Source organism: Elephas maximus, chromosome 20 (assembly GCF_024166365.1).
Source record: "Elephas maximus indicus isolate mEleMax1 chromosome 20, mEleMax1 primary haplotype, whole genome shotgun sequence".
Lineage (NCBI taxonomy): Eukaryota > Metazoa > Chordata > Mammalia > Proboscidea > Elephantidae > Elephas > Elephas maximus.
The window spans coordinates 29,400,941-29,415,146 of NC_064838.1; positions in this window are offsets into that span (position 1 = coordinate 29,400,941).

The window sequence follows — 14,206 nt, forward strand, 5'->3', positions numbered from 1 at the left end:
ATGGCCAAGTGAAGACGGAGTCAGAGATTGGAGTGATTTATCTACAAGCAAAGGAATGCCAAGGATTTCAGGGAACCACCAGAAGCTGGGAAGAGGCAAGGAAGAACCTTCTTCTAAAGTCTTCAGAGAGACCATGACCCTGCGGACACCATGACTCCAGTACTGCAAGACAATACATTTCAGTTGTTTTCATCCTCCCAATTTGTGGTACTTTGTTATGGTAGCCATGGGAAACTAAAACAATAAACTTTAGTAACCATTGGAGACCAGGAATTACTTGCAACGAAGCTCACCCTGCCATCCTGTGCCACTGGGCTGAGAAACTCCAGCATTGAGATCCTTGCTCATGGCCTCTTATTCTCTGTCTCAGCACCAAATATTCCTGAGATTTATCCTTGTATGTCAACCTGAGTTCGCCCATCTCTCTCCACCTTCACACCCAATTGTTACAACTGAAAGTTTTCATCTCCTAATTTGTTGTTTTTTTTTTAAACAGTACTTTATGGAGGTATAATTAACTTACAGGAAAATGCACGAATCTTAAATGTACAGCTTGACAATATTTTACATATACATATACCACCCAGATCCAGATATAGAACATGTCTATCACCCTAGAAAGTTTCCTGATGCTCCTTTCCAGTTAACACCCTACCCCAAGGTAATCGCTGTTCTGATTTCTATTACTGTTGCGGTGTTTGGCGTATGGGCATGTTTCAAAACTTTATTTAAATAGATTCAGACCTATGTACTCTCTTGTGCCTGGCTTCTTCTACTCAACATAATGTTTTTCAGATTTATCCATGCTGTTGTGGGTATCAGTAGTGTTCTTTTCCATTGATGTGTTTCATTTTATAAATATACAGAAATTTGTTTCTCTATTCTTCTGCAGATGGACATTTGGATTGTCCCTACTTTTGGCTATTATGAATAAAACTACTGTTTTAGAAAGCATTACATCATTGACTTCTAGAATCCATGTTTGTTGTAGAGAACTTTTAGTGCCAAAAGTCATAGTTGGAAAAATCAACTCACTCTCTGGCCATGTTTTGTTGGATCATAGATGGTGCCCAAACTATGTCCAGACATAAGCAGCTCCAAATCTCTGAGACTGTGTGGGGCATAAATCTCTGTTTATCAGGGACGCTCCACATTGCGTGGTGGAGAGCTGGCTCAATCTCATGCCCCTTTGTGGGAAGTGCATATTCTAAATGACTCAGGTTATCTCCTGAACCTCAACTCTTCATGATCATTCATCACAGAAGCACCAGGGTACAGAGAGACTGTAGCACTGGGGAAATGTACTGTGCTACCTCTTATTCCCTTTTATCTTGGCATTAAACTTCCAATTCCAAAATGAATCTCTGGGTGCATCTGCTACAGACAACTTAAAGGAAACAGATCAGTGGAGTGAGATATAATGACCAAAGTTATAGTTTATAATTCACTTCTGTTTAGTATTAGGTTTTCAAAGATGGCAATACATCTCTCCTTGCTTTGCAAAACACAGAGTTATTTATCAGTGTCCTTGCTAACGATCAACTGGTATTTGTTTCCCTCTGATGTCTGCATTAGATCCACCTGTTGAGGGTATCTTGTTAAAAATTCAGGCTTCTGTGTTCCACTGGATACGTAATTAACCAAAATCTCTGGGGGTGAGGCCCTGGAAATCTGCATTTTGACAGGCTTCTCAGGTGGCCCTTACTCAATTGAAGCTTGAGAACTGCTGTAATACAGGTAGCTTTCTTCAAAGGTTTTGTGTGTGTGTGTGTGTGTGTGTGAAGTGCCTATGCAAAACCCTTTGGGTTTTGGAAGGAGCTCTGGTGGCACAAACAATGAAGTGCTCAGCTGCTAACCAAAAGAAAGGTTGGTGGTTGGAACTCACCCAGTGGCTCCATGGGAGAAAGACCTGGTTATCTGCTCCCTTAAAGATTACGGCCAAGAAAACCCTATAGGGCAGTTACACTCTGTCACATGGGGTCATTATGAGTCAGAATCGACTCGACGACTCCTAACAGCAGCAACAACAACATGGGTTTTGGGGTATTTTTTTTAAAAGAGGAGGGGTCTATCCATTGCCTAGAGAGGAGGGTAGGATCAGCCTTATATATTCAAGAGCTGAAAGGATGCTCTGAGGCATTCCCCCAGGAATGGGAGAGGAAATGTGTCGTCAGTTCCATCAGGGACCAATTCCTGCTGAGCCCACACAGAAAATTCCCTTTGAGGAGGGAGGACCTCAGGAGAGGATGTACACAAGAGTGCCTACAAGGGCTGAGTTCAAAGACTTCAGAGTATAATGAAGGGCTCCGTGGGTCAAGGCTGGCATCAAAGGAACAGACAGGAGTGACTTTTCTTCAAAGGGCCCATATGTCTGGGGTAGGGAATTGGGCAAGCAAGAACCCACTTCCACTGGCAGCAGCCACACTTGACACACAGGCCCCAGGCAGGGCTGATATTGACCTGTGCAGGCAGGTGTGGCTATATGGGTTGCCAACATATGAAAATATTTTTGTGCTGGCTGATCGATAGCCATTGTCTCAGTCCCTCCTATACCCTGACCACTCAGCTCAACCTCCCCCCCAATATCCTTAATGCCAGGCATGGCAAGGGTCCCAGGACCCTGCAATGGCACAATGGCTGCCTTGTTTTCTGATTAGTTGATGCCCATGTTATCCTGATGGTTAAGTATTTTGGATCATACCTGTAGTGGGTGGCTCATTTCTGACAGCGACATCAAGTAGTAGCCTGGAACAACTAAAAAAAAAAAAATTTTTTTTTTTTTTTTTTTTTACTACACCCCTGTAATTTCTGGATTGAGAAACCAGGACTCTTCCTGTTGCGAGTCTAGCAGACCTCATTTCTGGATTCCAAGGTCCCTTCAGGACATGCCAAGGGAGAGAGAGAGCCCCAAGAGACAGATACCAGACTTCCTGCCAGTCTTGGTATGTAGGGCTGGGAGCCGGTCCTAATTTGATTTCAGAAATAAAGACATACGACACTGCTGCTATCCCAGGGATCATAAGGCAATTCATACTGGTTAGAAAGCAGAAGGAATTATTATTACTATTTTAAATTAAATTACTCTGTATGTCACAGAAAGGTTGTGTTACTGAAAATAAATTGTCAGGAAACCATGGTTTTCCTGGCCCCCTTGAAGTTCAGACCACTAGAAGGAACATTCCAAAAGGGTTTTTTTTTTTTTTTTTTTTTTTTCTGTTTTTTTCACTGATATCCCAAGTACCTAGGACAGTACCTAGAACATGGTTAAAAATAATAATAAAAATAGTTGACCCATGTGGCTCAGAGTGGAATTGTGCTCCGTGGGATTTTCAATGGCTGATTTTTTATAGGTAGATCACCAGGCCTTTTTTCTGTGGTGCCTCTGGGTGGACTCAAACCTCCAACCTTTTGGTTAACAGCCAAGCATGTTAACTATTTGCACCACCCAGGGACTTTTTGGCACATAGTAGGTGCTCAATAAGTGTTTGTGGAATGAAGCCACAATTTCAAGAGTTTCTAAGTTTTGTATTTTTGTGTCAGCAGAGGCCAGAAGAAATTAACAGGAGATATTTATGTATTTATTCATTCAGAATCTCTGCCCTTTTGAACCGTGGGATCCTCAGCTGAGACTTAAAAGTCAGTGGTTTCAATTTGCAACCTCTGCTCTTGAGGCAAGCTCATTTATTAAGCCGTGGCACCCTATAGAGTTAACCAAAAAAAATTAGCATCTCCACAGTATTCCTGGTTGGTAATTTAGCTCTCTGAGTGAGGTTCTCATTATAAGCTCATCCAGACTTACTGCTGCTCTTAGGGGCCAAAGTGATTTATTGGTGCAGTAAAATCCTTTGGTCCCCAGCTCCTGTTGTCAGATCTCTTCTTGGGATTTCACTTGTTTTGCATTTTCTCTTTGCTTCCCTGAGCCTCATTAGACACTGCCTTAATTTTTTTTAAACATTCATTCCCAGCTGGCTATGCTTAACCTTTTCTCTGTGCCCTCAACAGCCAACCCTCAAAGCAAAACACTCAGACAGAGCTGGCAGGCCATTTAAATACAGTGGGTTTTAGTTGCATTAAGAAGATCACATTAAATTAAAACAAACAAACAAACCTCCTTTAATGATGGTTTACCTGAACATTAACTAGTAGTAGCTAATCATGATATTGTTGTTGTTGGGTACTCATTGAGTAGAGTCCGACTCATGACGACCCTAAGTGTTAGAGAGTAGAACTATTCCATGGGGTTTTCTAGGCTGTAATCTCTATAGAAGCAGATTACCAGGTCCTTCTCTCATGGAGCCTCTGGGTAGCTTTGAACCATCAATCTTTCAGTAAGCAGCTGAGTGCTTAATTGTTGTACCACCAGAGCTCTTCGACCTTGATATTAATAGTAGTAATTTCTGGAGCATCTACCATGGAGCCAGCCAAGTACTTTACATACGTAGGTTAACGTTCATGTCGGTAATAAGAGGGAAACAGGTTAAGAGAGATTGTCGTGCTCAGCGGAAGAGAGCAAAATGATAAATCCTGATGTAGAAAGATGCCTACAATATATTCAGTGGAAAAAGGCAAGTTTCACAACAGCATGTTTTACTTAATCTCATTTTAATAAAAACGTATATGTATAAAATTTTTTTTTCTATATATATACATATGCACTTACACATGTTTGTAAATGTATAAGAAAAATGTGTGGAGATCTGTGCAACCTTGGGCAAGTTACCCACCATCTCTAAGCCTTAGTTTTCGTGTCTGTAAGGTTGGAGTTCCTGGGTGGCGCAAATGGTCAAGAACTGGACTACTAGCTGAAAGGCTGGCTGTTTGAACCCACCCGGAGGCGCCGTGGAAAAAAGGCCTGGTGATCTGCTCCTGAAAGCTCACAACCTTGAAAACCCTATGGAGCAGTTCCACTCTGCACATGTGGGGTCGCCACGCATCGGAATCGACTAGATGGCAACTAGCAACAACCACAACAAAGTAGGAGTATTTAAAGTACCCATCACATAGGAAGGATACGAAGAACAAATGAAATGGTCTGTATAAAGTGTTTATCACAGTGCCCGACACAAAAATGAGCCCTAGATCCATTTTTTTTTTAAACTTTATGGTGATAAAGCATATATAACAAAAGATTTGCCATTTTAGCCATTTTTAAGCATGCAATTCAGTGGCAGTAATTGCATTCACCATGTGGTGCTACCTCGCCACTCTCCATTTCCAAAAATTTTACATCACCCCAAACAGAAACTCAGTGCCCCTTCAGCAATAGCTCCCGTTTCTTCCTCCCTCCAGTCCCTGGTAAACACTAATAAACTTTTGTCTCTGCATTTGTCTATTCTAGATATTTCGTATACGTAGGATCATACAATATTTGTCCTTTTATGTCTGCCTTATTTCACTCAGTATAATGTTTTCAAGGTTCATGCATGTCGTAGCATGTATCAGAACTTCATTCCTCTTTATGGCTGAGTGCTATTCCATCGTATGGGTAGACCACATTCATCTGTTGATGGGCACTTACGTTGTTTCCACCTCTTGGTTACTATAAACAGTGAACACTGGTATACAAGTCTGTGCTTGAATCCCCCCTTTCAAACTTTCCGAGTATATACCAAGAAGTGGAATTGCTGGGTCATATGGTAGTTCTGTGTTTAGCTTTTTAAGGAACCACCAAACTGTTTTCCACAGCAGCTGCACCATTTTTTGATCCCACCAGTAACTGCACGAGGTTTCCAATTACTCCACATCCTTGCCAACACTTATTATTTTCTGTTTTTCCTCATAATAACCATCCTAGTGGGTGTGAAGTGGTATCTCGTTCTGTTTTGATTTGCATTACTGAAAGGTCGGCAGTTCAAATCCAACCAGCTGCTCCTTGGAAACCCTGTGGTGCAGTTCTACTCTGTCCTGTAGGGTTGCTATGAGTCGGGTCCACTGGACAGCACTGGTTTGGTTTTGGTTATATTTATATCATGTGTAAGGTCCCTGGGTGGCCTAAGCTGTTTGCACTTGGCTGCTAATGTAAAGGTGGGTGGTTCGAACGTGCCCAGCAGTTGCTCCGCAGAAGAAAGGCCTGGCCATCTGCTCCTGTAAGGTTACAGCCAAGAAAGCCCTATGGAACACATGAGGTTGCAGTGAGTTAGAATCAACTCCACAGCAAGAGGTTTGGTTTGAATTTTGGTACATTATATATTTTCTAAAAAGTACCTTTCCTACCAACATTTATTTCTTATACATACCTTTACCTTCTCCTGCAATCATTAAAATAATAATACGGAACTGTTATAAAAAAAAAAAAAAAAGAATCTGAACAGTCTATTCAAGTGGCTTCATTCCATAGCATATTTTTGGCCCGGGAGCAGCGCGCAGAGCCGGATCTGATTAACAGCTCTTTTCTTTGCACGGCCTGAATCAGTCTTTCCCAGACCGTGGCTGAGCAGACCACCTGCTGGCTTTGTCAACGCCGAAGGTATATTTTGGACGGACGTGTCTATCCTAAAAGTTTCCAGCCCGGCTTTGAACTCGCTTGGCAGCTGATGAAAACCTTTGTGAGCATCCCCAGACGACCCCGCTGCGTATCAGAACACGGTTCCGACTCTTCCCGCTGGGAGAAGGCCCTGCAGTCAGCCCTTCAGCCACCAGCTGGAGCTAAAATGTAAGCAAATAGCCTGGACGTCGGCTGGAAGCCTCTGCTCTCCAGCGCGCGTCCTCCGCCCACTCTCTGGCATCACCAGCGTCCTGATGGGTAACGAGTCTTCCTTTCAGAAGCTGGACAAAAGTTACCTTACATCTCACTTTTCTAGGCCTGTCTTTTTATTCCTCTAGCAAAGGTTGCCTTAGGGATTTATTAAACTCAAACGGAAGCGTTGTCAGTTCTGTTTGGATGGTGAATATTACTTCATTCATTTGGAAACTTCAGCAGATTGCCTGCTGGATGTGAGACCCTACCCAGATGCTGAGGCCAAGTTCCATAAGAAAATCCCTGCCTTAAGAGAGTCTCACTCTAGTTAATGATGGCATCGATGGGGGCTAAAAGAAACGGTTTTTCTTGCTTTTGGCTGTGGTTTGAATCTGCCAGCCGTTCCTTGGAAACTCCATGGGGCAGTTCTACTGTGTTCTGTAGGTCACTATGGGTTGGAATCAACACGATGGCAATGGGGACTGGGCTTTGGCTGAGGTGCCAAGATAATACATTCTACCTGTCGAAGTGAGATCTCCATGCAGGGCTTGAAAAATGGATGGTTTTCAAGTGCTTAACCCTTCACCTAAGGTCACCGGTGGAGTGGTCGCACAAACGGTTTGCTTTAGGCTACTATCCTAAGGTTGGTGGTTTGAAACCACCCAACAGTGCTTCGGAAGAAAGGCCTTGTGAACTGCTTCCATAAAGTCAGAATCGACTAGACTGCAGTGGGTTTGTGTGTGTGTTTTAACCTCTCACCTACACCGAGGATATAAAAGGGACCAAAACCAAAAAAAGAAAAAGCCCACCTGTTGCTGTCGAGTTGATTCTGACTCATAGTGACCCTACAGAACAGAGTAGAACTGCCCCACAAGGTTTCTAAGGAGTAGCTGGTGGATTCGAACTGCCTACCTTTTGGTTAGCAGCAGAACCCTTAACCACTGTGCCACCAGGGCTCCAAAAGGGACCAAGAGAGGGAAGTTAAACGAAAATATCTGGAGAGAGCTATTGAGGAGCTGATTCCTCCTCCTGCCCTAATCCCCAGAGACAGAGGTGAGAGTGACTGCCTCTCATATATAATTTAGGGAAAGGGGCTTTGAAGGGACCACTTAGAGAGGCTGTAAGACACAGTGAACTCCCATCTGAGTAATCTAAAGGTGTGGTACCGGGTGGACTGGCTGTTCTGATTGAGGAACCAAGAGATGTGTCCACATGGGGGCAGCCTTGCTCTCAAGACTTGTTGGATAGAGTAGGGCGAGTCTCCAGGGGACCAGATATAGATGCCTGCCAGAGGGAACGGTGGGGTTGTCTGAGGTCTTGTCCATGCAGCCTTTCTGGTTGGGTGAGGGGACCTCAGCAGACAGAAGATAGAGCTAATCTCCTGGATGCCCAGGGCTCTAAAGGAAAGAATCCTCAAGCAAGCAGCTAGAATAGAGATGCATTCTGAATCCAGCCAGTTGGAGGTGAAAGATTTGCTGTGCCCTATGAGAAAATAGTCACCCTGCCAACATCTGTCACGACAATATTGCTTAAATTAGCACCTAGCCCCCTTAAATTTCCCTCCATCTCCACTCCCAGCTTCGCTGGGTTCTGACACTTCATGGGTTGTTGTTGTTAACTGCTAGTGAGTCAGCCCCCAACTTATGGCAACCCCATGCACAACAGAACAAAATGCTACCCAGTCCTGTGCCATCCCCATGATTTGCAGATCAAACTGCTGTGATCCACAGGGTTTTCGCTAGCTTATTTTTGCAAAAGTTGATTGCCAGACCTTTATTCCTCATCTCTCTTAGTCTGGAAGCTCCACTGAAGTCTGTGCAGCATCACAATAACATCCAAACCTCCACTAACAGACAGATACGTGGTGGCTGAGCATCAGGTCCATTGGCTGGGAATCAAACCAGGCCCACCATATGCAAGGTGAGAATTCTACCACTGAACCGCCACTGCCCCCAGTACTTCCTGGGCAGAGCAACCCTATGCTGAAGTTTGCCTACGACTGTTCTGGTTTACGTCTGCGCTCGAGACATAATTACTGCCATACTTTTACGCAAATAACTCGTGCCTTCTAAGTTTGTTTGCCAACCATGCCCTCCACACCCCCCAGTTGAGGTATTTTCATAAGCACACTATAATTTTTTTTTTCAGCAACGTGTGAAAAAATTCACATAGCGGCAGTTATAAAAATACCTCAAGGTAGGAAGGTGCGGTTGGCAAAAGAAACGTTGAAGGGACATGTTATTTGCATAAAATGCAGTAATAGTAGCCCTTTCACTCTCAAGACGGTCTCATTTTGAGTGATGAATTATACATTCATCCTATTGGTGGAGGTACTGGACTAGCCAGGTAGGCAGGGGATCCACGTTAGGCAGCCAGTCTTGCCCTCTTTCCTTTTGCAAACGTCCAATCTGCAGCTGGCTTAATTGGTGGTCAAGAGAAATTTTTTACCTGGAATAAGTGTTTTATTTTTTCAATTTCTTAAGACTAAACATACTTGTTACTGACCCTGAAGCATCTATAGTGATTTAAAGTGACAACAGGATGTCTTTGTTACCTAAGAGTGACCAAGGCAGGGGAAGAGCCAGCCCACAGAGCAGTGGCAGTCTGTTAGAGATTGAACTGTGTCCCTGCAAAAGATGTTGCAGGCCTACCCTCTGGACCTGTGACTATGACCCTGCTTGGAGAATAGGTTTTTCTTTTTTTATGTTAATGAGGTCATACCAGAGTTGGGTGGGCCCTAAACCTAATCCCTTCTTAATGGTCTCTTATAAAAACAGAAAACAGAGAGACACATAGGGTGGAGAAAACATGTGACAACACAGCCAGATATGCCAAGGATTGCTGGCAGCTACTAGAAGCTGAAGGAGACCTGGTGGTTCAACTATAAGCACTCAGCTGCTACCTGAAAAAAGTTGGCATTTCGAACCCACCCGGTGGCTCCATGGGAGAATGACCTGGTGATCTACTGTGAAGATTACAGCCAAGAAAACCCACTGGGGCAGTTCTACTCTGTCACCTGGAGTCGCTATGAAAAAACCTGAAAACCAAACCCATTGCGGTCGAGTCAATTCCGACTCACAGCAACCCTCCAGGACAGAGTAGAACCGCCCCATAGAGTGTCCAAGCAGCAGCTGGCGGATTCAAACCGCCAACCTCATGGTTAGCAGCCATAGTACTTAACCACTATGCCACCAGGGGTCGCTATGAGTTGGAATCAACTCCACAGCACCTAACAACAACTACAAGCTGAAAGAGACAAAGAAAGACCTTCCCCTAGAGCCATGCCCTGGATTCAAACTTCCAGCCTCCTGAACTGTCAGAAAATAAACTTCTGTTCTTTAAAGCCATCCACCCGTGGAGTTTTGTTAAGCAGCCCTAGGAGACGAAGACATGTGTCAGGGGGAGGGGCAGTGGGTGAGAAATAAAGCTGTGTATTGTCTATTTTATTTTTTTATTGTCTATAGGCCGCTATGAGTCGGAATCAACTCGACTGCACCGGGTTTTTTTTGTTTGTTTGTTTGTTTTAATTGTCTATAGGGTCACTACGACTCCACGGCAACAGGTTATGGTCTGTAGAGAAGTTAAGAACAATAATAAACCAACTGACAATCCATCTGCGTTTATTATCACTGTGCTGGCAGTTCTGAACAACCGCAGCGACAAAACACTCCTCCCTGCCTGGGGGAACCACTCGCATCACTCTCCACTTCTTTTTTTTTTTTTTAATAATTTTTGTTGAGCTTTAAGTGAACGTTTACAAATCAAGTCAGTCTGTCACATATAAGCTTATATACACCTTTCTCCATACTCCCACTTACTCTCCCCCTAATGAGTCAGCCCTTCCAGTCTCTCCTTTCGTGACAATTTTGCCAGTTTCTAACCCTCTCTACCCTCCTATCTCCCCTCCAGACAGGAGATGCCAACACAGTCTCAAGTGTCCACCTGATACAAGTAGCTCACTCTTCGTCAGCATCTCTCTCCAACCCACTGTCCAGTCCCTTCCATGTCTGCTGAGTTGTCTTTGGGAATGGTTCCTGTCCTGGGCCAACAGAAGGTTTGGGGACCATGACCACCAGGATTCCTCTAGTCTCTGTCAGATCATTAAGTCTGGTCTTTTTATGAGAATTTGGACTCCCCACTTCTTAATACACCTGCCCACACAGCTGGAGACAGGGGACAAAAAAAAAAGCTATTGTCTTATCCAGTGATTTTCAACTGGAGATAACCCCCCCCCCACAACCCCGCGACATCTGGCAATGTCTGGAAACATTTTTGGTTGTCACAACTGGGCAGGGGTTGGGAATTGCTACCGACACCTAGTAGATAGAGGCCAGGGATGATGCTAAACATCCTACAATGCACAGGACAGCCCCCCACAACACAGAAATTATCCGGCCCCAGATGCCAGTAGTGTCCAGGTTGAAAAACTCTGGCCTAGATATTTCAATCACAGAAGGTACACCATTGTTGTTGAGTCAGCTTCAACTCATGGCAACCCCATGTGTGTAGAGTAGAGCCGCTTCATAGCGTTTTCAAGGTTGTGAGTTTTCAGAAGTAGATCGCCAGGTCTGTCTTCTGAGGTGCTTCTGGGTGGGTTTGAACCGCCAACCTTTCAGTTAGTACTCGGGTGCTTAACTGTTTGAGCCACCCAGGGACTCCTCTGAATGCACACCACCGCGCTCCTAAACTGCACGTGAAGATAGCCCAGGGTGGACTCCCAGAGATGTCCTCACAGACTGTGAATTCTTAGATGGAGGACATTGTTTTGGTCATTTTCTGGATAGCATGCCTGTCACAGGAACACGGACAAGGAGGATTTACACATTAAGCATTGGAATATCTGATGTGAGACATAACAGTTCATTTACTGAGCGCTTTCTGTAGATGAATCACTGATCAGAGATTTGGTTAGAGTGTTGTGTTTGATCCTGGTGAAAATCCTGAGAGGTATGTATTGTTATTCTCATTTTAAGCAATTTGCCAAAGGTCAGAAGTGGCAACACTGGGACTCAAATCCACACCTGTCTGACTCTAAAATGCTTCACGCGTCAAGCTATACCACCACAAGAAGCTACACCAACAGGAATCAATAACTATCTTGCTGAAGTTGAGGCCCATTTGAGAAAAAGTTGGCTTTTATCCATTATCTATGTGTGCTTTTCCTGTTCTATCATTCCTTCTCTTTTATTGCATTTTCTTTCATTTTCCTATCTATCTTTCTTCCTTTCATACATAGACTTTGCTTTTGTTTTGATTTCCCAAATCTGTTTTAGACAGGATTCTTACCAGAGCACTTGATAGAAACCCAGTTCCAAATGACTTAAGAAAAGAGAGATGGATTGTCTCATGGAACTGAAAACTTGCGTAACAACTTCAGGACTGGCTGAATCAGGTCGCTCAATAAACAAAGGAAAGTTTCGTGGACACATTTCTCCTCTGCCAAATGGTCATGTGGGTGTTTATTAGTTCCACTGATACCCATTGTCTTAGTCTTTTGTGCCATTTGATGTTTGTTTGTTGTCATGTAAGAATCTTCTCCTGAACATTTCAGTCAGACTTTAGAAATCATGAGGTTTTAGAGATAAGAGTTTCTTAAATTTCATCTTATCCAAATTTTCACTTTTTTTGTAAGAAAACTGAAGTCCAGAGAGGGGAAGTGACTTGCCCAAGATCATACAGCTATTTAGTTTAAAAAGCCAAGATAAGAACTTTTCATTCCTAGATGAGTGTTTTGTTTTTTTTTTTAATTACTGAGGGAGTGCTTTTTACACCACCCTCCATTGCACTAAGTATCTATCTTCTACCTTTAGATTTCTCATATGATTGACTTTCCTTAAAATGGGTTGATTAGTTCAGTTTTAAAATAATGGGGAATGTTCGTTCTAAAGAGAAAACCTCTCTGACTGGTTCTTGCTTCTCTTTTCCTGAAGGTCTACACTCTCCCTTTAAAAGACAGAATTGTCCTTCTGCCTTTTGCAGATTTTGGAGGGCTGTCTATGTGACCTGCAGTGATATTCATGGCCAATGAGAAATTCTGGCTCCTTGCCTGACTTGGCTGAGTACAGTAATGTCCTGTGGATAAGGCCCATGTGTTGTCATTTTAAGATGCTATTAGGCTGATAATCAGGCCAGTGGGACCATATGGAATGTGTCACACCCATTTTACTCTTTCGTCCAAACTATCATCACCTTGGAAACGCTGGTGGCATAGTGGTTGAGAGCTACGGCTGCTAATCAAAAGGTCTACAGTTTGAATCCATCAGGCGCTCCTTGGAAACTCTATGGGGCAGTTCTACTCGGTCGTATAGGGTCTCTGTGAGTCAGAATTGACTCGACGGCAACAGGTTTGGGTTTTTTTTATTATCACCTTCGACAAGTGTAAAGGTAACCAAAGAGATGCCCGAGAGACCAGATTTCCAGGTCCCCAAGCTGAATGACTCATTTACTGAAAACGACTTTATTGAGTTAAGTAGAAATGGTTCCTGTTCCTAAGGAGATTACAGTTTTAAATCCTGTCCCGGTAATACTCTCTCCCTCTGTGAATCAATTTTCCCATAGGTGAAACTAGAATGTTCTTCAAAGATTTGTCCAGCTCCAATGGCACAGAACATTACCTTTCTTATATAAACAGCCACACAGCAAATACGTGGGTCAGTCTTATCTCTTGCCCCTGTCTTCGCCATCTACCTTCCCAGAGCCCTAACTTTTACACAGGACGTGTGAATGGGTCCATGTGTTTGAGCGTGTGATCCTGGATTCCTAGCCTTTTGACTAATTCTTGACAAAGTTCAAAGGGAACAGTGCACCCACAGGACTTTGTACACTATTGAACTGACTTCAGTGGAAAATGCCTTATCAGTGAAAATATCAAATAAAGCTGATCTCCTCACTCGTATTTTACAAATGAGAAACCAAGCATCTGAATTGTTATCCAATTGTCTAGAGTCATTTTGCTCCAGAAACAGCAACTAACATTTAAAAAACCCGAGCCATCAAGTCGATAGGACAGAGTAGAACTGCCCTATCAGGTTTCCAAGGAGCAGCTGGTAATTCAAATTGCCAACCTTTTGGTCAGCAACTGAGCTCTTAAGCACTGTGCCACCAGGGCTCCATGTGTTAATACTGTGCCAGACAAGAATATAAGAGCTGTATGTGGACTCGTTCATTTACTCCTCACAATAACCCTTTGAGGCAGATAACAATGTTATCCCCCTCTTCAGGAAATGGAAGCACAGAGAGGTTAAGCAAGTTAAACAGTTCACATAGCTGATAGGTGGAGAAACAGTCAATCTACCTATGTAGCCTGTATTCAGTAAATATACCTTTCTGCTTTTCATCACTTTCATTAATCTAAGTTAACTTTATTTTATTTAATCCTCATTTTAACGCAATGAATTAGATATTATCAACGGTGTGCTGTTAAATGTCTAACAGCCTGTTCTCTGGGGAGCCCTGATTTAGTGTTTGCCAATTTCTGTAGTGTAAATACTCACACCATGACCAATTTCAAGCTACAACATGACATCCCTG